This window comes from Saimiri boliviensis, chromosome 12, assembly GCF_048565385.1.
Source record: "Saimiri boliviensis isolate mSaiBol1 chromosome 12, mSaiBol1.pri, whole genome shotgun sequence".
In the NCBI taxonomy this organism is placed as follows: domain Eukaryota; kingdom Metazoa; phylum Chordata; class Mammalia; order Primates; family Cebidae; genus Saimiri; species Saimiri boliviensis.
Genome location: NC_133460.1, coordinates 23,892,548 through 23,914,784, shown reverse-complemented (window position 1 = coordinate 23,914,784; position 22,237 = coordinate 23,892,548). Strand labels below are relative to the sequence as shown.

The following is a 22,237-nucleotide window of genomic DNA, read 5'->3' as shown; positions in this document are numbered from 1 at the left end:
CTGACACGTCACCTGCTATGTTCTGCCGCGCCTGGTAGGTGGGAGAGGAGGTGGGTGAGGGAAGTGGGGAAGACAGAAAAATGTATAAAGATGTAAATATGTTTTCCTTTTAGTCAAAGCCAGCATTTTTCTCTGAGAAAGTCCCTGGTTGTCCCGACTTCTGCTCTGGTGTGTGTTTGCAGCTGCTGTGGCCGCAAGAACAAGACCTTCTCTTTAGCTCAGGGCAAACTTTAGTCCAGTTTCTTTTTTTGTTGTTTTTAAGCTAGAATGCTTATTTTGACCCCATATGCAGTCCACCAGCTGGAATTCAAACGCCTCTGAAAAAATGTTTCAAAAACATATGTTTCCAAAACCTGCTGTCTGTAAGTCCCCTGCGAGGACCTGTTACTGCTTTTGAAATTCCTAAATCCATTATGTTCCCAATCTTGCCCAATGAGGGGGTTAGGGATGTTTATTTTTGAAAGGATCTTGAAGTCTTCAAGTATACCCCCAGCTAATTAAAAATATGAGAGAGATCTCATTTGTAGTTCCTGAATGCTCTAAGTTCTAATGACTATCAAAAGCTTTTACCAAGGATTTTGTCCCCGTTCCTCCTCATTCCCTGTACAGATTGAGCAGTACAAATCCCAGAATCCAAAGTCTGAAATGCTCTAAAATCAGAAACTTTTGAAACACCAACATGACACTCAAAGGAATGTTCATTGGAACATGTCAGATTTCATATTTTTAGACCTGGCATGCTGAACTGGTAAGTCTAACGCAACTATTTCAAAATCCAAAATATCCCAAATTCAGAAACACTTCTGGTCCCAAGCATTTCAGATAAGAGATTCTCAATCCCTGTTATTTATTAGGATACACTGTTACAATAGACAGTTGCCCAGAGAGATTTAAAGGGACTGAGGATGAGCCCTGCAGCAAAATAAGACAGACACAGACAAACTGGGCAGAGTGGGATTTACAAAATGTGTGAATGGGTAACTGTATCCTGAGAGGAAAAAAGACTGGACTGGTCTCCAAGATTAGGGAAACACCCAATTTGCCATCCGAGCCTCTCCGAGCACTACTATCAAGACAATCATGTGAGGTCATTCCCAGATGGCGACTGAGCAGAAAACTCTCCCAGCATGTGGAAGCCAGAGGAGGTGAAGCCCCAGCCCCACCTTGCCCCAAGATGTGCCTTACAAGAATGTGCAAAGTGGCCACACCAACCTTTCACAGACAGCACCACCTTGTCAGGGATGTTCATCCACAAAAGGAGGCACATACTCTCAGTTACCCCACTTCAGTTCTGTCTCTAAAATAAATGTAGAATTTGATTAGACATGCACAGGAAAAGAGGGAAATATAATCAAACCATGTCAGACTTTATACATGGTACATAAAGTTTATGGGAGCCAGTTGTTTTAGACTGGGCACCTCCTCTCAGCCCAACAGGTCAGACCAAACCAGAATGGAGTCCCTTGTGCTAGGTGCTGCATAATCAAACCAAACCTAGAAATGAAGATTCTGAAAAACTTACAGCAACCAATCAAAAGGAACCCAGTCAACCTGAGCCAGCATAATAAGGAAGTACCCTCAGCTATACCACATAAGGAAAGCAGCTTTGAAACACCAAACCCATTTTTTGTAACCCATTTCTGCTTTCTTCAGTCTTTTCTGCCTGTAAAGCTCACCCCCTCTTCTCAGTTCATTAGAGCACCTATGTTTTAGATGGAATGCTGCCCAATTCATCAATCACTAAGAAAAACTAATTAGATCTTTGAAACTCAGTTTGTTGAAACGTTGTTCTTTGACACAAATAGGCAGAGAACAAGGATGGGCTGGTGTCAGAACACATCACAGAGATGCAGGAGGAGAGCTCCCCACTCACTCCTCCCCAGTAGGCTTCCTTGTTTACTCATGGGGAGGCACCAGCTGCCATTTTTCTTCTTTCACCCCTGCATTCAGGGAGGCTGCTGACTGCTGTGGTCCCAGACAGCTTTACAATTAAAATGAGACACTTGAGGAATTATCTTCCGGTCTTTCCTCACAAAATCTTAACTTTTGATTCTCACAGAATCAAACCTAAATTTAGAGTCTAGGGATTCCCTTCTTCATCATTGGAGAGACTGAGGCTCTAGCCTGATCAAGGGTCTCTGATTCAAAACTAAATATTCTGGACATACTTGGAGGCCAGTGGAACTAGATAATGATTCTTTCCCCAACATTGATGTACTACCATGAATTTTGAAAGGGACAGAGCGTCTCCAGGGAGAAAGGAACTACACAGATGAACCATTCTCCCCATCCATTGAGGCTTGAAACTATAAAAGTACGGGTGGTAGACCAGGATGCTCCACCCAAAGTTGGGTTGCGAGAAGGGAAAAGAAGTTTCTGCAAGGTAAATCACCTTACACATGAGGACCCTTTCATGGTCACTGGGGGTGGCATCTTATTATCAGATGGCAGCATGTGTGAACTCAGAGGGGAAAAATGTATGTCTTTTGGTAAAAAAAAAAAAAAAAAGAAGGAGCAGTAGTCTTTCAGATCTGCTTAGGCAGATTGTCATTAAGATACCCCCTTAATGATGAATCCAAGGTGTCCCCATACCCAAGGGTCAGACAGCATTGACTGAGGCCCGCCTGCACAGTGGGAATACAAGGAAGCCCAAGGGTCCTTGGGGAGAAAGCAAAACAAGTGTCCTTGTATTTTTATCAGAGGCAGAATTGTACAGCAATTTATATCACTACAGTTGCCAGAGAATTTCCCATGCTACCATCTGTAAGCCAGTTTCTGAGTCTGACCTCCAGGGGCAAGCCTAAATCTCCAGTACCCACCCCAGACAAGCTGTGAGAACACCCTGGCCTGACACCAAGTCAAGGGTGTGCTCCCTTTTGAAATTCCTGGGAACGTCCATGGAGAGAAGTCTCAGGGCAATGCTAGAACACTCGCTGTGCAAGGGGGCTGTGGGGGTGTGCCATTGTCAGGGAATCTAGTGTTTATGGGATACAGTTTAAACGTGACCGCCTTTGTCCTCTCTAGCTGATAAAGTGTGAGACTGGCTGGATTGGTTATATAGACATTGTTTCTACCAGGCCATACTTTGTTACTCTTCTGTCTTGTGTGATATGGCCCTGGGCATGTGGATGCCTGGGTTGAGGCAACGAACACTGAGCCTATTGTATTAAGGTTGTCTATTGTATTAATAACTATATATTAGTATGGCTATTACGGGGAGGCCTGAAAGGCAAGGTGGTTACATGAGAATTCTTCTAAAGGGGATAGGGTGGGTGGGCATTCCTGACATCAATAATTGGGAGAAAGAGTTTATCAGAAAGGAAATCAAAACTTCCTTTTTCCACTAAGGCGACAGATAAGGGACCTCTCACATCTTACTCTGCTTTCTGGATATGGGAGTGTTGAACACTAAATGTGGGATTCTGGCTGGAGAGCTCTGAGACAACCACCATGAAGTTGAGCCACATCAGTCAACTTTATGCCACTCTTTCTATTTTTTTTTTTTTTTTACGTTATCCCCAACTCCTGCAAAGCCTTGTCTAAATGGCATGGGCTTGCCTTGGTTTTGCTGCTAGGGAAGGGGCATCTTTCTTCGCTTAAGCCTGAGTTGTTCAAGACATGCAGTCCTCCCAAGGATAGGAAGTAGGGACAGTCACACAGAAACCCCAAGACAAAGGTGAATCTTGGCACAGGGATATGATTCTCCCTCTGCAGCCATCCTTGGGGAGGAGCTCTGTCTGACCTCAAGGAAGCCTCAATCTTCTCATAGCCAAGACTGGATCTGATAAGTGACAGAAAATAGAAAGAACTGAAGGCTCCATTGGCAGATAGGGGAAGCAGGGTCCTTGAGCTTGCTGTTCAAGTTGACAAGAGCATGTGCCAACTTAGCCATCCCCAGAAGCTGAATGTTGATAATAGCTCTAGAAGATGCAGTTCATCCATTTAGCAACATGTGAAATACAGCCAGCATGTTTCCTGGACAATCCTCTGTTTAATTTTGTTAATAAAGTGTTCTAGGGACTCCTGGGGAGAGAGTTGGCTTGGGAATTTGGGAAATAAATAGTGAAGATAAATATTTCAACAGAATTTCTCAGAGGCACCAAAGAAATGTAATTGAGTCCAAGAACTAAAAATTTACTTTGACTGTATCACTGTACACAAGAGAGTTGTCACAGGGGAGCATGGCACATAGATTGATAGGAGATGCTGAATGTAAGTCAATGAATCATACAGTGTGTGCTCTTTTTCTTTTCTGGCTTATTTCACTCAGTATAGTTTATTCTTGTTGCCAAGTCATAATCCATTGTATGTACATACCACAGGTTGTTTATCTATTAATCTGCTGATGGGCATTTAGATTGTTTCCCATTTGGGCTACTGCAAATAAAGCTACTGTGAACATTGATGTGTAACTCTTTGTATGAATATATGCTTCCACTTATCCTAGATAAATATACAGGAGTGGAACGGATGGATTATGTTACAGGCATACATTTAACTTTTTCAGGAGCCTACCAAATCATTTTCCAATGTGTAGACGAGTTCCAGTTTCTCCACATTCCTGCCAACACTTGGTATGTTGTCTTTTTCATTTTAGTTGCTCAAATAGCTATGTAACAGTATCTTTTTGTGGGTTTCTTTTACATTTTCCTAAAAAGTTAAGCATAATTCCGTGTGTTTATTTGCATCTTTATGCCTTTTGTGGTGAGATGTCTGTTCACATCTTTTGCACACTTAGTTGTTTTTCCTTAGTATGCATTTTTGAGAGCTCTTTACATATTTAGGTTATAAGTCTTTTTTCAGATATTTTATTTGCAAATATTTTCTCCCAGATTGTCATCTGTCTTCATTCCATCAACAATGAAGAGCAGAAGTTGTCATTTAATGCAGTTAAATGTACCCATTTTATTTTTATTTCATGGATTGAGCTTTTGGCATAGTACCTTGAAAAAATCTTGGACTTACTCAAGATCATGAAGACTTTCGTCTCTGTTTTCTACTAGAAGATTCATAGCTTCTGATTTCACATTTAAGTCTATGACTCATTTGAGTTAAGCTTTTGCATATGATATAAGATCTAAATTAAAATTTCATTTTATTTTGCATGGATATGTTCATTGTTACAGTCTTTTTTTGAAAAAACTTATTCTTTCTCCACTGAAGTGCTTCTGCCCTTTATTTTTTTTTTCATGGTTTCATAGTGGACTTTATTGGGAAAAGTTATTGTAAAAAAACATTCAAATTCATAAAATTTAAATAAGATAGTAAATTATGCCTTGTAGTTATAGTAATCACTCTAGTTATCAGAAATAAGGTAAAGTCTAAATTATTGTCTAAGCAAACACTATTTTGTCAGGGTTTTCTGCTGCAAGCCCAAGATGGCAAACATTCCAATTATTAGAAGTGAGCCCGATGATGAATTTGCATTTGAAGCTGGAAGAAAGGGGAAGGTGTGTTCTGATTATGGCATCATGACACTCTAGCCTGCATAAAAAGCAACTTTATTAATGTCCTGCAGCAGCATACATTAGTAATTGTAACCATGCATTAAAATTATCATTTCATATCATAAAGAGAGTAATCAGTTTTCTTCATGATACATTAAGTTTTACTGAGTTTGTCCCTCTAAAGACCTTTCTGAAAAGATTCCTTCTCCACGGACTGCTTCCTAAGATGCCCAGTTTGCTGACCTGGAAGGTCATCTTTGGTCATTTAAAAGGAGTCAAGCTCTCTGTACTGCACCCTTTTAACTGAGGTTGAGCCAAATTCCCTTCTCAAACCCTAACGCCGCCACCACTAAGAGAACGGGCATCTGGGCTTGGTCAGAGCATTACTAACAACTTTATGTGGGATTCTCTTTGGTTATGGAATTTTTACCTTTATTTAAGCAGATTAAAAAAATATAGATAAATGCATTCTAAAATGCATTCTAAAAGCATTTTTAAACAACTTAAACACAAGTATGTCCTTGGAAAATTTACCACCTGGACTGGTTCACAGTCTGCCTGTTTCCCCGTGGAATCTAACATCAGTGTTGTGTTTATCAAATTCATGCGAGTGATCTTCAGGAACCCCAAGGGGTGGGGGAAGCTGGCCTGGGCAGACCTAGATGCTGTCCGTGGCTTTGAACTCGCTGAGGGCCTGCACCGGGTTCACGTGCTTCTTCTGAGATGCCCATTTAATCTTGGTCTGTGTCTCATCCTGTTTCTCTCTCTTCACCAAGGGCTTTTTCTCTGATGCCTTCATCTTCCATGACCCAGCAGGAAGGCTGAGGGAAGCCATACCCTGAGACTTTTGGTATTTGGTAGAGGCGACGTAAGATGTCTTCACTGTCTGGACCACAGCATTCATCAAGTTCTTGGCTGCCTGGATCAGGGACATGGTGCTGTCCACCCCAGAGACAACGAGCTCCCCGCTGAGATTCTGTACCTTGGCCTTGACCTTACAACAGATATTGGGCTGGTGGCAGTAGAGGGCAATGCGGTGCACGTAGACCAGCAGGTCCTGCTTGCAGGCCGAGTCGGGGCAGTGGTTTGTGATGGTGTGGCCAAGCTTCTCCATCCTGGATCCTGTCTCAGCAATTTTCTTGGCAGCACTGATGACATCTGATGTATTTTTGAGTGGTCCTTTACCTCAGGTAAAGCCAGTCATCTCCAACATAATCATGCACATCTGCTTGGCTAGTACAATGATGTCATTGCCACTGTCGTCCCATTTGGACACTTCAGCATCCAGCTTGCTCTTTTCTTCCTGGAAGCTGGCCACCTGTTCTGCAATCTTCACTTTCTGCCCCTGGGGAAGCTGAGCCATGATCACCCGGGCACTCTGGTCAACTATCAGCTGATTGTCTTCTGTCTGGACGCTCATCCTACTTCCAACATCGAAATCTTCCGTCTCAAAGCCAGAGTCATCGAACTCCTCAGGGGTTCTTATCATCAGCACTGCTTTCCTGATGTCCCAGATGCCATCATATACCAGGCAGGAGGCATCGATAAACTCATTCTCATCCATGAGTTGGCCAGGGTCTGAGCTGAGGGCTTCCATGGCTGCTTCTACTTGCTCAGTGAAACGTGGCATGACTGTGTTAGAGAGCAGCTTAGTGGCTTCCAGAACCTTCTCTGTGTAGACTCCTGGCTCATCGTTGTCCATCTCTGAGGTGATTATGTGAATGACCCAGGCTGCCCAGCCTCTAATTGCACCAGCTGTGCAGTCCAGGCCATCCACATCCTTCTCTTGGAGAGCAATGACACATCTGTTCACATCTTCCAAACTGTGATTCTCTGAGACAGCCAAGAAGTCATCAGCGGAAGTTATGTCATTGACAGCATCTGTGAGAACACAGACTTGTTTTTCCCATTGTTCTTTAAAAAGATCCATGTTCTCTTGGGCCAGTTTACTCTGTGGTTTTGCTGCTAAAGCCAATGCAGCATTGATAACCTGAGGACAGAGGGCTTCTAACTGGCTTGCAGACATTCGAACAAGCTTTACACCTTCTTCATTATTTGAGATGGAGCAGGCCAAGTTAGCAACCTCAATCAATTTGTCAGCATGTCCATCAAAAACTTGAGCATACTCCTTAACTTCTTTCTCATTTCCATTCTTTGCAGCTTCAATCGATACCAAAAATGGAACACTGGTTTCCAGAAAAGAATCTGAAACATGGTCCATGACAGCTTTGCGGAGCTGTCTACACAAGTCCCTGTTCTTCTTGGTTATTTTATCTATTGCAGAACTGAGTGCATCACTTCTTTCTTTACGTCCAGCATTGCCCATGTACTCCGAAAGCAGGTCCTGCAGGGCCTGGAGAACAGCATTACATTCTGCCACAATTCACTCACAACGATCATCACATGTACAGGATGAGTCAGCCATCAGGGCAGCCCCGCTAATGATGCTTTCCAGGCCCTCCTCCAGGGAAGGCCTAAAGCACTCCTCACTGAAGCTCAAGGGGTCCACAATGACTTGTTTTTCAAAGTTATTGAGTGCATATGCCAGTTCTCCTTCTCCTCCCCACTGGTGTTGGGAGGCATCGTCTGAGGCAGTGGCCTGGACTGCATTGGAAATGCCTGTGACTGCCTGCTGCAGCTGCTTGTATATCAGGTCCCTATTGGCCTTATAGGCTGTGACATCAAGGTGCTGTAGGCATGCCTGGGATGTGGTATAGAGGATCGGAACATTCTTCTGCAGGATTTCTCTAGCTGCAGCCATCTGATCATGATGGCCAACAACTTTCGGTTCCTGTTGCCTTTTGGCTGCCATAAAGTTCAGCTTATCCACTTCAGGTTTTAGGGCTTTATACTGTATTCCTATGTCTTGTTCATTGCCAGCATTCCTCGACTTCAAGATAGCATCTTCCACAACTTTCAGCTGAACAAGTAATTTGTAGACATCTGCCATGTCAGCCAAAATCAGCAACTGGGTAACAGCAGAGAGCAAAGCTCAAGCTGCCCAAACCATGTTGCCTAGCTTCACAGAAGAGCAGGGATCATCTGCGAACTCTCCCGCAACAGTCTTCGTCAAATCACCTTGTTTTCAAACATCTTCTACAGCAGCCACAAGCTCCTCCTTGAGAAACTGGTTCTCCTTCGCAATTTTATCTACCTTGTCCAAGAAATTCTCAGTTGCTTGTTCAACAGATGCAGCCAAAACATGGGCCTTCTTGGAACTACCTCTCTTCTTATTAGAGGGCCCCTTACTATTGGTGTTTACCAGGGTTGTAACCTGTGTAACAAGGGGCTCCAACAGTCTATCAACTGCCAGAGTCCTGATCTCTAGACTTTTGGGGTCCCACTTGACGTTTATGTTGCCTGCGTGAACAGCAGTCATTTCCGTGGCAAGTAGGGCGAGCGCTGGATTCCAGAGGCCCAAAGCCCACAGCCGCTGCTTTGTCTCCTTGCTGCTTCTGCCCTTTTCTTGAAAATCAATATCCCATAGAAGTGTTCCTGCTTCTTGACTCTTTATTTTGTTCCATTGATCTTCTTATCTGTCTTAATGCCAATACTACACTATCTTGATTACTGTAGCTTTATAATAAGTCCTTAAATCAGGCATTGTTGGTCTTCCAACTTTGTTTTTTTTTTTTTAAGTTGTTTTGGCTACTCTACATCTTTTAAATTTTATTCAAAGTCTTTTGAATTTTAGAGTTAACTTAACATTTTTTCTTATTTAAAAAAAAAAAAAAACCTGACATTTTTATTGGGATCCTGTTGACTCTATTGATTTAGGGAGAATTACATCATAATAATGTTGCATCTTCTAACTCACAAACAACGTATCACTCTCAATTTATTTAGGCTTAATTTAATTTTTCTCAACAATATATTTTGTTGTTGGTATAAGTAGAGGTCTTTCATATGTTTTGTCAGATTTATCTCTAAGTATTTAATATTTTGTGCTATTATAAATAATACAGTTTCTAATGTTAGTTTTTGGGGGGTTGTTGCTGTATTATATTAAAACAAAATGGATTTTAGTATTTGATTTTTTATCTTGCAACTTTGCTAAACTCACTTGTTAGGTCCAGTAACTTTTTTGTAGGTTCCATCAGATTTTCTACATAGGCAATCATGCTGTCTCCAGGTATACTGAGCTTGACCCTGGGCCAGGCTGCAGTCAGCAGAAGGGCATCACTGCCTGCAGGGAGGGACTGAGAAGAGGAGAGAGCACAGAGCAAAGAAGCCAGAGCCGGCCCGGGGAACCTTGGAAAACCCAAAGCTAGGGGTCATCTGAGAAGAGAGATATCTGGCAAAAGCCAAAATCTGGAGGAAACAAATCCAAACTGGAAACAAAGAAGAGCCAGGATTATTTGGGGATTATTTCCCAAAGCATAGTACGAACAACAGGCAGTTCTCCAGGGGTAAGCTCCTCCACTGCACCACAGCATTCTCAGATTGAGGAGCGTATTCTCTAGCCCTGTAGATCTCTCGGTTGTTTTTGCTTTTGTTTCTGCTTTGGTGGCTAGCAACTGAGAACAACCATGGCTCGTGAAAGCAAAAAAGTTTTGAATTGGAAGGCTATGAGAGATTCAAATAATAGAAATAGAAGGACCAGACTTCCAAACGTACAGGACTCAGGATAGTTCAGGGATATGGAGAAACTGAATGGATGATGGCCTGTGCCTTCAGGGTGCAGTCACTGGGGCGAATGGAAGCCCAGAGCAATCGCACTTCCAGTTTCTCCTCTCAGACAAAAATTTCAAGGAGAGAACAGTGGATTGACCTGGGTTGGGTCAAATCCTCACTCACTGGTCAGCAAAGATGGGAGCAGGTTAGGACTACTTGGTTGACAGCCCCACTAAAAAGCTACCCTGTGGAGAAAGGGCCTCCAGCACAAAACTGGGGAGCCCTTACCAGAAGATGAGGTGGATGCCAGGCAGGCAGAAGCAAAAACAACACCAAAGTGAAAAATGCAAACAATTGAGAATGGTTTTGATCACTCAAGCAGTAACAAAATCTCCAAAAGTGAGTACAAGTGGCCTTTATATCTTATCCAACACTTCATTACACTTTGCCCCAGTGAAACTGGCTTTTTCCAGTGCAGGAAGCAGCAGGCCCACATGTCTGCAGGAGCTTTTCTGCACCACCACTCCCCACGCCTACCCATGAGATTCTTGCAAGACTGGCACTTTCTGGTCACTCCCAGTCAGCAGGCTCAGATGCCATCCCCTTCACCACCTGTCTCCTCCCACAGGCCATTCTGGCTGCCTGCTACAGTATGCCAGAGAGTAGCTGGGCCATTCACTCCTGCAGTGAAGCTAGGGTGCTCTCCTCACCTATGAACCCTAGTACCCAGCCGAGGCCCTGGCATCACGCCAATGCCCAGGGAACTCAGAGAAGGGAAGGTGGGCAGGGCCACTCCCAGGTCACAAAGTAGGTGCTTTGCATACACTTTTGCTCACTTGTACCACATTCAGACGTGTTACCTCATTTGAAAATAATCGGCCTCTAAAACTCATTTCTGAAATACTACATTCTAGTCATTGATCAAATTCTGGCTTCCAGAGCAGCCAATATGGCCCGTGTACCTGGGATATAAATGCATCAAGGCAGCTGGGGAATGGAATATGCCACAGACCAAGGTCAAGGATGTGGCCTCCAATATCTGCCTTGCAACTATTCACTCTGTGGCCAGATGTTCCCTGAGGCTCCACTTCTCCAAGGACAGGCAGAGAGGCTGCCACCCCCGCTCTCTGTAGCAGGAGGACAGAGGTCCTAGAGCCAGCTACTCCCAGGTGTAAATCATGACTCTCTCTTCTACTATCTTTGGAATCTGAATAATTAATTTAGCCCCAAACTCCACTAATCATGAGGAGCTCCTGGTCAACTCTTGGAAATCACAGATATTTTAACTCCAGAAATGTTGATTCAGGATGTCTGGAAAGAAGCTCAGAAATTCGTATTTCAAAAGCTTCAGGGTGATTCTGCTGACTAGCCAGGCTGAGGAGCCACTTCCTCAGTTGCTCTGAGCCTGTTTCCTCATCTGTAAAATGGAAATAGAAACAGTGTTTTCTTCAGAGGATTTTTAAGAGGGCTCATGAGATAATGAGTGCACATTTCTCGGCAGGCACAATCGACCACTCCTGTAGGTGGTTGGTCAATGGTGGCTGGGTCAGCAGAAATGCCTGAGACCTGTCCTACAAGGCACTTTGTCCAGCACTGGACAGAGTGATGACCATGGAGGTGCTTTCCTGGCCCCAGGGAGACCATGGGCCAGAGCAAGGGAGACAGATAGCACACAGGACACCGAGGATGCATTTCTGTTTGCCACTCTCATTCTCTGGGTCTGCCACTAAACCCTACCTGGGCAGTCACCATGAGGGCAGCCAGAGTGCAGCAGCCCCAGGACACAGCCTGGGTGCTGAGGACAGGCAGGGTTTAAGAGGCAGAGAGAGACCACATTCTGAGTGGGGAGAGGCCAGATGCTGACGTAGGAAGAGATGAAGAGGAACATGGTGGGAGGCAGGGGCTGTGTGGGAGAATTCACTGGGGGCTGGGGTGTCCAGGTAAAGGGGAAGGTGCAGGTTCAGTAGGTGTTACATCTTGAGGGCAAGAGAAATGGACATGGCTCTCCATTCCACTGTCATCCCCACTGAGCAAATCAAGCTCTGAAGAGGGGGTGGGGCCGCTGTGGGATCATTTCAGTCCAGGAGTAGCACAGCAGAGATGATTCAGAGGAAAAAGACTCAGGACAAGTTCCCAGCTCTGCCGGGAACCCTCAGCTTCCTGGAAAAGTAGACCACTATGTCCCTGGTCCTTAGTGAGTGCCTATGAGGAGGGAGGGGTACAAATCTAGGGTATGGACTGAAAATTTGGTAGGGTTTAGAGTAATTGAGAAGAATAAAGATTTCTAGATTTCTTGAAGAGGGAGAAAGGAGCTATGAAAGATAGCTCCTTTCGTGGATTCAGGATTTCATGACCAACACATGGCTCACTTAAGGAAATCCGTCTGGCAGGAAAAGTAAGGACAGCTTTGGGTTTCATCCTAAGAGGGAAGTCAAGAGGAAAGGTGAAAGCATCCACCAGTGAAAAATATCTAAAATTCAGGCCAGCTTCAGGGAGGCATCGTTCACCCCGTCCTGGGCAAGTGTGCCCTGCACCCCACCCTGCACCCCACATGGAGATCTGACTTTTCTCTTCTCTGCATCTCCCTTTGGTTGCTGCCAATCAAATGCCCCTAAGCCCTCACAGGCCCTGCTGTTCGAAGGTGTCTGCTCACAGACTCTCCCTGTGAGTCATCTGGCTCTCCCGGCCCAATGTCAGCATCCCTGTGTGTCTCATTTTCAAAATCCAGAATAAAGACAGTGTAACTGGTCAATATGGCGCCATATGGAGCTACCCAGCTGGGCAGAGCTTTTGCAACAGGCCACTGACAGAAGACGTAAAGTTTGCAGCAGGCTCAAACCCACAGTCTTGTCATTTATAGCAACACCATGCAAAAAAAATATTTTTTTACCTTCAGTGGTCAACACATTCATTTATACTTCTAGCTATGTATGCACTGGGCATCGGCAGACATGGGCGTGCAGGGAATCACTCATTAGACAGATAAGAGAAAAATAAAGAAAAACCAGCTCCTGAACACATTAAACTTCTGTTGGGGTCATGTTGCACTTCATGAATCCAGATGTATGGCAGAGATGGGTTTGCCATAGCCAGTTGTTACAAATGGTTTCTTTTACAATGTTCTTTCTTATCAGCAGTTCACAGGAGTAGTGTCTTTATCACAACCCACCAGGGCAGCCCCACGCATGAAGTCAGCATTTAAACATTGGCCAGGGATGTACTAGACCACCCAGGCTCCCACAAGCTCCCAACACTGCGCCCACACTGGCCAGACCTGTGCTGGCTGGAGCTCTGGTGTCTGGATTGGGTCGCTGAGATGCTTTGAGAGGTCTGACATTATCATTTATTTAACCACGGTGTTGAGGGTACAGGGCCAGAGTGTGGTCTCTGCGGCAACTGATTGCAGCATTGCACATATCTGGAGGGAGAAGTACATTTTTAGATGGATGATAGAGGAGGTGGTTTGAGAAAAATGTTCAGATCTGGTTAAACTCTTTTGTGGCATTGGGGAACTTATTTAACCTTCAGCTTCTCTTCCACAGAAAGGAACTACAGATGTGCACATAATGCGCACATGGATTTCAGTGGAGACTGGTAAGGGCAGCCTAGAATAGTATCTACCCACTAGAATACGGGAGAGTAATTTGGCAAGGGGTGGCTTCAGTTTCTGAAATTGGCTCCAGTTTTAGAAATGATAGAAAGCAAATGAGATCATCCCGGTGGCCTGACAAATACCTTCAATTTATCCCATTATTCCACTTAGCTCTTTAATCTTAAACAAAAGATGGCTAAAACTGTGACTTTCATAGAGTTGTTCCACGGTAATACTATTGTATGGCTCACTCCATTTCCTTCCTGGGCTAGTAAATACCTATGCTTTTATGGTGAGGACTTCTGCCAGCTGTAATGAGCTCCCCTCCATTCCCCTGGGCTGAGAGCAACTGTGTTGGCCCCTCGTGACTCAGCTTCCTGTGCACCTGGTTTCAGGTTTGAACCCTCAGGGACTGGCCTGAGGGAAATAGCACCTCCATCACGAGATCAGCCATGAGGGGCAGGCACCAAGGCCCTGCTGAGATCGTCTGCTCTGAGCTCACAGAAGGCAGCGCTGGACTGGCTGAGCCAGCCTGATGCCCTGTCATGATCAAGTGAGCACAGAGCCTGGCCCTCCATGACAGGGACAGAGGGCTGCTGTCAAGAGCTAAGTCCTGGCTGCTGTCACTCTACAAATGGAGAGGAAAGGTGTCCTCTTCCAGCCCATGGAAGCTGGGAAACCTAGCAGATTCCAAAAGAGTTCCCAGGACCTAGCGAGCTGACCATTGGGGCTCACAGCTGCTGAACTGAGCTCCCAACGAGAGCCCCAGCCCAGGATGGTCCAAGAGCGAAAACAAAGCCGTTCAGAAGACCTAACTAACAGGGAGCTTGAGGGAGCAGGCCAAACTCTACGACACCCTGGCAGTTAGTATCCAAAATATGTACAACATGTTAAGAAATAACTAAAAAGCATGTATAAGAAATAACTAAAAAGCTAAAAGTCATGTATAATTTAAACCTTATCTCACACCTCTTGGAGTAAAATCAAGGTCAGATTTTACTCTGACTTTACTCTTAGATTTTACTCTTCCTGTGTCTTACAGCAGAGGGAGAACTCTGAATGGGCTTAAAAGATACAGATGACTGATATGACTGATCAGGGATTTGGCAGAATGTTTGTAAGATCAGTTGCACGCATTGCATTGAAAATGCTAAGTTCTGGAGTGGAACTGCCTTATTTCAGAATACATGATGCTTGAGGGCTCACAATTATTTGAAAGAAAAACCCCCAGAATAAGATGTCAACAACTTTATTTTTCTAACCCATATTGATGACTGTGAAAAACTCCTTGGCATCAATAAAACTTGAGTGATTGCCTTTTCCAATTGTCCGAAATGAGAAGCAGACCTAAGCAGGCACATTTCTGCCAAGGGAGATTTCTCTTCATTATCCCTGAACCTCACTGGCCGCAGGGCTTGGTAAACAGCCGCAGCCTCTGCTCTCTCTAACGTGACCTCCTGTACAGCACACACTCGTGTGCATAGGCATCTACACATACCTGCACACAATGCACACCTATGAAGAGAAACCAGCAGGACGAAGCTGGCTTGAAAAAATGACGGTCGGACTTGCTAGGTAAGATTACGGGCAGAGCACAGGACAGATAACAAATCTTTGCCTAAACCTTTATAACACGGGACCCAGTTTGCTAATAGGTCCTCAGCCTCTGTGTTTAGATAAACGAGAGTTTAAATTACTCAAAGTGACTTGCCTTCTAAAACCACACTGAATTCTTTTTTTTTTTTTTTTTTTTTTTTGCAATAAAACCTCAAGACTCCTAAGTCTCAAAGAAGCAAAAAGCCATGTCCCTTAGGACTAAAATAGAAAGAGAAGGAAGCTTCAGCCAAGAACATTATTTCCAGCTCACATAGGACCACCCCTCTGTTTGCATACCCGATATGACTTGGAAAGGAGGTTAAGGGTCCAGTTTAACTCACCAGCATTAATATTTTGAGGCCAAGTGGCATCTTCCTGGAGTGGGGGCTGAACAGGCCCATGGAGAGCGTGCATTCTCTCTGAACCACAACAAGCCTGCCGTGCCCTCGGTGCTTAAATCCAAGGAACCAAAGATAATTTCCAAAAGACTGTGCTTTTCTAAGGGCAGGAGGTGAAGGGAATAAACGATACTCCATCTCCCTGAGGGCTGGGAAGATTATTAGGTTACCATTTCAAGACAGGAACGTTCTGACATGATGTAGTATTTGGACTCAAGAGTGGAAGGCTGAACCCAAAGCAAATCAGTTAAGCTTGGATGTTGGGGAAGTGATTTCTCTTCTCCCAACTTGACTATTTTCTTCCTGTACTGATTCATTACATCTACAAACCTTAACACTTTTACCACATGACTGCTATTTTTCTCTCTACCTTCCCAAGTCCCCTCATTGGGAGCAACTGTTGGCCAAACATGCTAACGAGCGGGACAGTTCTGGCCAAGCCACGGGAGAGGCAATTACAGACTTTGACCGCAGGCCACACACTCACTAGTTCTCATCCTAACCTCCATTCACTTTCTTCTTTATCCTCACTCTGTTGGGGTGAGCATTTGGCATCAAATGACCTAGGCACGGTTCTGCCCGTTCACTAGTGCTGACCGCATAGCAAGAAAAAACTTATGTTTTCTCAGATGGGAGATAAAACCCACTGGGGTGGGAATTAAATGAGATAGTTAATAAGAGTAATGCCGTTAACCCACCAGCCCTGAGCTCCATCACACTAGCCCTTTAAAAGCAGAAAGCTTGCTCTGGCTTCCCTGTGGCATAGGTGGGTACAGAACTCCCAAGGGCTCATTTCACCTAACTTCCCCACAAAGCCGTGCATAAAAGGTGATCTTAGGGCCCAGCTCCATCCGAGAGAGCCTGTCAGGACAGCTCAACAGCCTTGTTTCCAAATAAGTAGAAATATGAAATAGGCTGGCATACTTTTGTTTAAAGTCTGACCTCTTTTTTAAGATGGCCATTGTTTTCCTAAATTCACTTTCCTTCCTTTGCTTCCTGTCCGTAAAGAAAGTTCACACTCTCATGCTCGAAACACCTCACAGCACCAAATGCACATGATGTCACCCAGGAGTACCTCTGCGGGGGAATTCCACGTCAAAGTCATGCCACCATGAGAAGTCATCGCCAGTCTTGGGCCGTGTGAGTCATGGTTGGACATCGGGCACCGACCCTCCCACTGCCTCGGCAAGGGCACACACGCCTCTGGGGGGAGTGGAACCCTGTGAGCCCGAGAGACAGAGAGAGAGAGACAGAGAGACAGAGAGAGAGAGACAGAGAGAGAGAGACAGATAGAGAGACAGAGAGAGAGAGAGAGACAGAGAGAGAGAGAGACAGAGAGAGAGAGAGACAGACAGAGAGACAGAGAGAGAGAAAGGGGCCATAGAAGGCTCTGTCACTGATGGGCTTTCCAGACGGTGATTTAAATTATTCTGAGTTGTCTGAGATAACATTGCCCTTATTGTTTTTATGTTTTTCTTATAGACTTTTTAATTCTAATAGATAAAAGGCTTTTAAATGATCTTTCATAACGGTATAAAATTACCCCTGGAAAGAGAAAAATATTAACACATATAAATAAATGTATTCTGTTTACGATTTTTTGATTGAAGGAGAGGTCAGGGATGCTTTGATTCCTTTGCGACCCCCTCTCCCTTCTCTTTAGAATGTGCCTTCATCTTCTCCTGCTTCCTTTCACCTTTGAAATGCTCCTGTGTCACATCTTTGCTGATGGTGTTCCCTGTTCCCTTCTTCCCCAGGAAGAATTAGTTCTTCCCTATTGATGGCTTTCTAATTGTTTTATTTACTCTAGCTACAGCAATGATGACTCCCCAGTTATCTGCATAAGCTCTGCTTCTCAAGTCACTCAGCTACTTCATGGAGACCTATAATGCTAATACCATAGGAAAGGGGCTGCTCATGGAAATTAAAAAGCAAAAACAAAAAACTGAGCCCAGAAACCACACAGAAGGAAAAATGCAGAGTGTGGGAGACAGGGCTGGTGGTGGTGTGGGTTGATCTAGGCAGTGGGCGAATGAGTCTTTCTCAAGGGAGTTGGTTGAGGGATTTGGAAAGCAAGCGCAAGTGTCTCACTGGGTATTAGGTATGCATGTGCAGTTGGTCGCCTTGGTCTTGTGGAGTAACACTCCTCGGATCACACCGGTCAGGAATAAGTGGGCATTACCTTCTCAGTCTGGAGCGCTTCGTAAATGTTTGAATTATTCTTTCAGTGACTAGTACAAACATTTTTTCCATTTATTCAAGCTAGCAAGGAAGGATAACACCATGACCCCAAGAGGCAGCCTTTCCTGGGAAGGAACTTGAAAGAGGGGGGCTCCCTGGGGCTCCCTGCAATGATCTCTCCATCCGTCCAACCAACTTGAGTTGAGTCAGCACCTGCTGTGGGTTAGAGATGGAGATAGGCTCTAGGAAGGGAGGCAGATTCCCAAACCTCTTTTCTAGAGGAAGATGAAAGAGGTCTTGTTGAGGGGTTTCCAAAATCCAAAGAAGAAAGCACAGTGAAAACAAATGAGGTGATGGGGAGAGGACCCCCAGCAGCAAGTCTGAGTTTGTCATAGTCAGGGCAAGAAGGGCAGGTTCCCCTGGCAAGCCCTGACTGGGGTTTCTCTGGGGACAGTTCCCAGGAATGCAACCAGGAAATGATCATCTCAGGGTTTAACCCTAAATGTGAACCCAGCACTGTGACGGAGAGGGAGAGCCAAGGCCACTTGAGTCAGGTGTGACGTTTGTACATAGAGTCACCACTGGGGGACTGTGCAGGCAGGGAGGTGCCTTAGCTGGGAGCTGGTTTTCCCCAACCACGAAATGTGCACGGTTGGGAAAGAATTCCTCCACAGAGCTTATGATACAGGAGCCAAAACACTGACTTTTTCGAAATGAATGTATTGGGAAGCTGGGAGAGAGAGAGACGCTGGGGACATGAGAGATAGAGGAACTGATCCTACTCCATTTGGGAAGGAAAAGAATAGAGGGTTCAGAGAGGAAGAAACTGTGTTGCTGAACCTAGAAGGAGATATGTGCGTGTCACCTGGAAAGGGAGGGGGCAAGAGCAGCCTTGGCAGAGGAAACTCCATGAAGACCAAGTGTGTGTGTTGCGGTGCATGAAGTGTGGCCAGAGCACAGGCTTTGAGAAAGCTGCTGAGAAATAAGATCAGACACGTGGAGAGGCCACACCTCTGAGGGCCGGGCAGGACGCACCACAATGCTGTTTCTTCAGATAGAAAGATCTCCCTTAACTTTCAAACTCTTTAAGGAGCCCGATCTCAGACCCTTAGGTCATAACCAAAAGGGAAACCCCGTGCACATAACTTATTTTAAATATTTTTAAATATTCCAATTTTATCTTCTACTCTGTAAATAGGTTGATATTTGTTTTAATATTTAAAAATAATTCTAAGCTTCAAGTAAAATGGATGCTCCAGAATAATACACGGCATCTCCCAGGAGTCTTTTTGTGCCCTGGAACCCAGGGAAGTGCCCCCGGGGGCCATGTAGCTCAGCCTGAGAAGATTGGCAACATGCAACTGGGAGTCCTCGAGTCGTTGTAAGAAATAATTTTAATAAATTCAGAGGCCACCTAGGTTATGAGATTTGGGGCTGATGGACAGTGGGACAGTACAAGAGGTATCAAGGTGGAGACTGTCAGGGCCTTGTGGTGGGAGGTGGGGGTGCAGGAAAAGGATGGGAGAGAAAGGGGTGCGAGATATTGGCCTTGCTGCCCTTGGCCTGGGTGAGGAAGGCAGGAGAGACACAGCCAGCCCCAGGTGGGGCAGCTGGTGGAGCTGCGTGGCTTCTGCTTGGAGAGGCTGGGCCTGCTGAGCCTCCAAGGCCTGCTGAGCCTCCAGGGCCTGCTGAGCCTCCAGGGCCTGCTGAGCCTCCTGGGCCTGCTGAGCCTCCTGGGCCTGCTGAGCCTGTGGCCCGCCTCACAGGAGAGATTGAGGGGCAGTGGGTCCCTGTTTAGGGGAGTCTGCGCTACAGATACTGGTTGGGAGCCTTCTGCCTCACAAGGGGACCTGAGGAAAAGGGTGGGAGAAAGGGCTAAGGAGAAAAGCCAGTGTATTTGCGCCTCCCAAGTGGGTTGGGGCCGTAGGGCTCAGTCGGGCGTCTTCCTTTCTCCTGCAGAGCTCACGTGGTCTAGGAGGAGCAGCTTAGAACCGTCCGTGGGAGGGGGAGGCAAGCTGGGAATGCTGGGGTCGGCCCAAAGCCGAGGGCCAAGGAAGGAAGCCACTGAAACTGAGGCAAGAAGGGAAAAGTGGAGGCTGGCTTGGGAGTGACCAAGATGTTCAGAAGAGCCTCATGAGCAGGGCAAACCCAGGCCCAGGGCTCGCAGGAATTTGCCTTGAGGAAGGCTTTCACAAAAGGCGCCTGGCAGCAGTGGAGACCTAGGACACAGCTGTAGAAAGGGGAGGGAGAGGCTAGGGGCTGGTGCCAGGAAAGGGAGGCATTTACATTACCACTGCCCCTGGCAAGGCGGGCAGCAGCCAAGCAGAGCAGATGCCAGCCAGGGCGCCATGCCGGTGTGTGTCAGCAGCGAGCCCAGGCCGGAGGGTCTGAGGTGGAGGGGAGTGACGGGAGGGTGGTAGGGAAGGAAGACACCCACAGAGTGGCCGCAACACTGCAGGTTTCCCCGCGAGCAGCGGAATCGAAATGCGAGGTGCAGGTGGCCCCTGCAATGCTAGTGGTGTGATGCTGGGGAACGGGAAAAAATGACTTTTTGAGAAAACGCAGCTCTGCCCATCACACGTGCTTTCGTGGGACGGAAGAGAAACACCAGGGGTCTCGGGCTCCGAGGCCTGGCGGGCCAGGGCACGCGGGTCACCGAGAAGCAGCTCTGCCTCCGATGTCCGCTTTTAAACCTGGCGCATGTTCACGCTTTGCACAGGGCACCCTCCGTGACTGCGGGGCCTTTACCTTACTTTTCTGTAGCGGTGAAGCTAACCCAGAAATATAAAAACAAAAGAAAATAAACAGTTCCTTTCCCATCAGCCCTAAACGCCGTGCCCCGCGGCTTTAGGGTTCAGCAGCTGCAAATTTACCCTGAACAGCGGACGTCCAGGGTCCAGGGAGCGGGGACCACCCAGGCTCCTGGGCTCCTGCCCCAGCACCGGTGGGAAAGGGTCTGGGCCTGTGTGCTTTCACCCAAGGTGGAGGAGCAAGGGGTGCTTGCTACCCAACGTCAGTCGGGGCCTCACGTGCTTTTGCCGCGTTCATCTCCTGCCTGCTTCTTCCTGGTCCCTGCAAAATGTAAGCTCAAGAAGAGGAAATTCCCACCAAGCAGCAGCCCAGCCTCTGCTTAGAAACTCCCGGCCACAAGGACTTCAGCTCCTGCAGGCAGGGCCCGCAGTCTCTGGACATCCCTGCCTCTGTGGTTCTCTTCCTGCATAGCTGCCCGCACTCCCTTTGGAGAAACCGAGGAGCCGTGAGGCTTCCAGGCTGCTCCTTCCGGAGTTTCCTACTGGCGCAGGGACCCTGGAGGATCTCCACTCAGAGGCAGGTGGGGCAAAACGAAGCCCCTGGCTGTGGACACCCACCTACCATTGGTTTCTGTGGCAGGCGGAGGGTGTACATGTGTGCGTTGTGGGAAATTCTCTCTTCCAATTTTGGTCATTTCTCTTGGGCAAGCAGGTCAACTAGTAAGCACCTGTAATGCTAATGATGTAATGTCAGCAAACTGGAAAAATGACTTCTTTCACTTGATAAAACGTTGGATGGGTCTATGCTAACTGATTTCTGCTCATCGGACTTGCATCTGAAGATGCGAAGCCGACTCCCGGGGCATTTTCCCAATTTCTCTTTTGCTCCATTCCCACTCACCTCTCCTGATTAGAGAAAACCTAAATGGAAGGGCCATGTGGTCTCCCCTTCAACCAAGCCTTCCTGATTCCTTTTCTTTTCTTTTCTTTTCTTTTCTTTTCTTTTCTTTTCTTTTCTTTCTTTCTTTTTCTTTGAGACAAGAGTCTTGCTCTGTTGTCTGGGCTGGAGTGCAATGGCATGATCTGCTCACTGCAAGCTTTGCCTCCCAAGCTCAAGCAAATCTCCTGCCTCAGCCTCCCAGGTAGCTGGGACTACAGGCACCCACCACCACACCTGGCTAATTTTTGTATTTTTAGTAGAGATGGGGTTTTGCCATGTTGGCCAGGCTGGTCTCAAACTCCTGACTTGAGGTGATCTGCCTGCCTCAACCTCCCAATATGCTGGGATTACAGGTGTGAGCCACCACACCTGGCCCTGATTTCTTTTATACAGTGAAAATTAGCCCCAAGCCATCCATAATGCAGAACTTTCTCTTCAACTTGAAAGCTGTTTGTAAGGCTATCATCATCTCTCACCTTCAAGGACTCTCTTCCCCTGCGTTAGGAGAGATGCTCACCTGGCCTTAGTAGCCTCTTCTCATTTGGTCTCAAACTTACTGCATTCTGTACGTACTCTTCCATTCATTATAGGGGTTGAGTTGTTTCTTTGCTTCACCAGTAACCAACTCTTTCTCTATATTGGGGTCTTTTTGTTCACGGGGGGCATTCCAAGAGGGAAGTTTTATAAATATGTACTTCATCTACAAGCTTCCTAGGAAC

The 22,237-nt window shown here is 46.2% G+C and overlaps 1 pseudogene; it reads right to left on the bottom strand.

Moving 5' to 3' along the window:
- Positions 1 to 6,095: 6,095 nt before the first annotated feature.
- Positions 6,096 to 8,872, bottom strand: LOC101051292 (catenin alpha-1 pseudogene; annotated as a pseudogene).
- Positions 8,873 to 22,237: the final 13,365 nt, after the last annotated feature.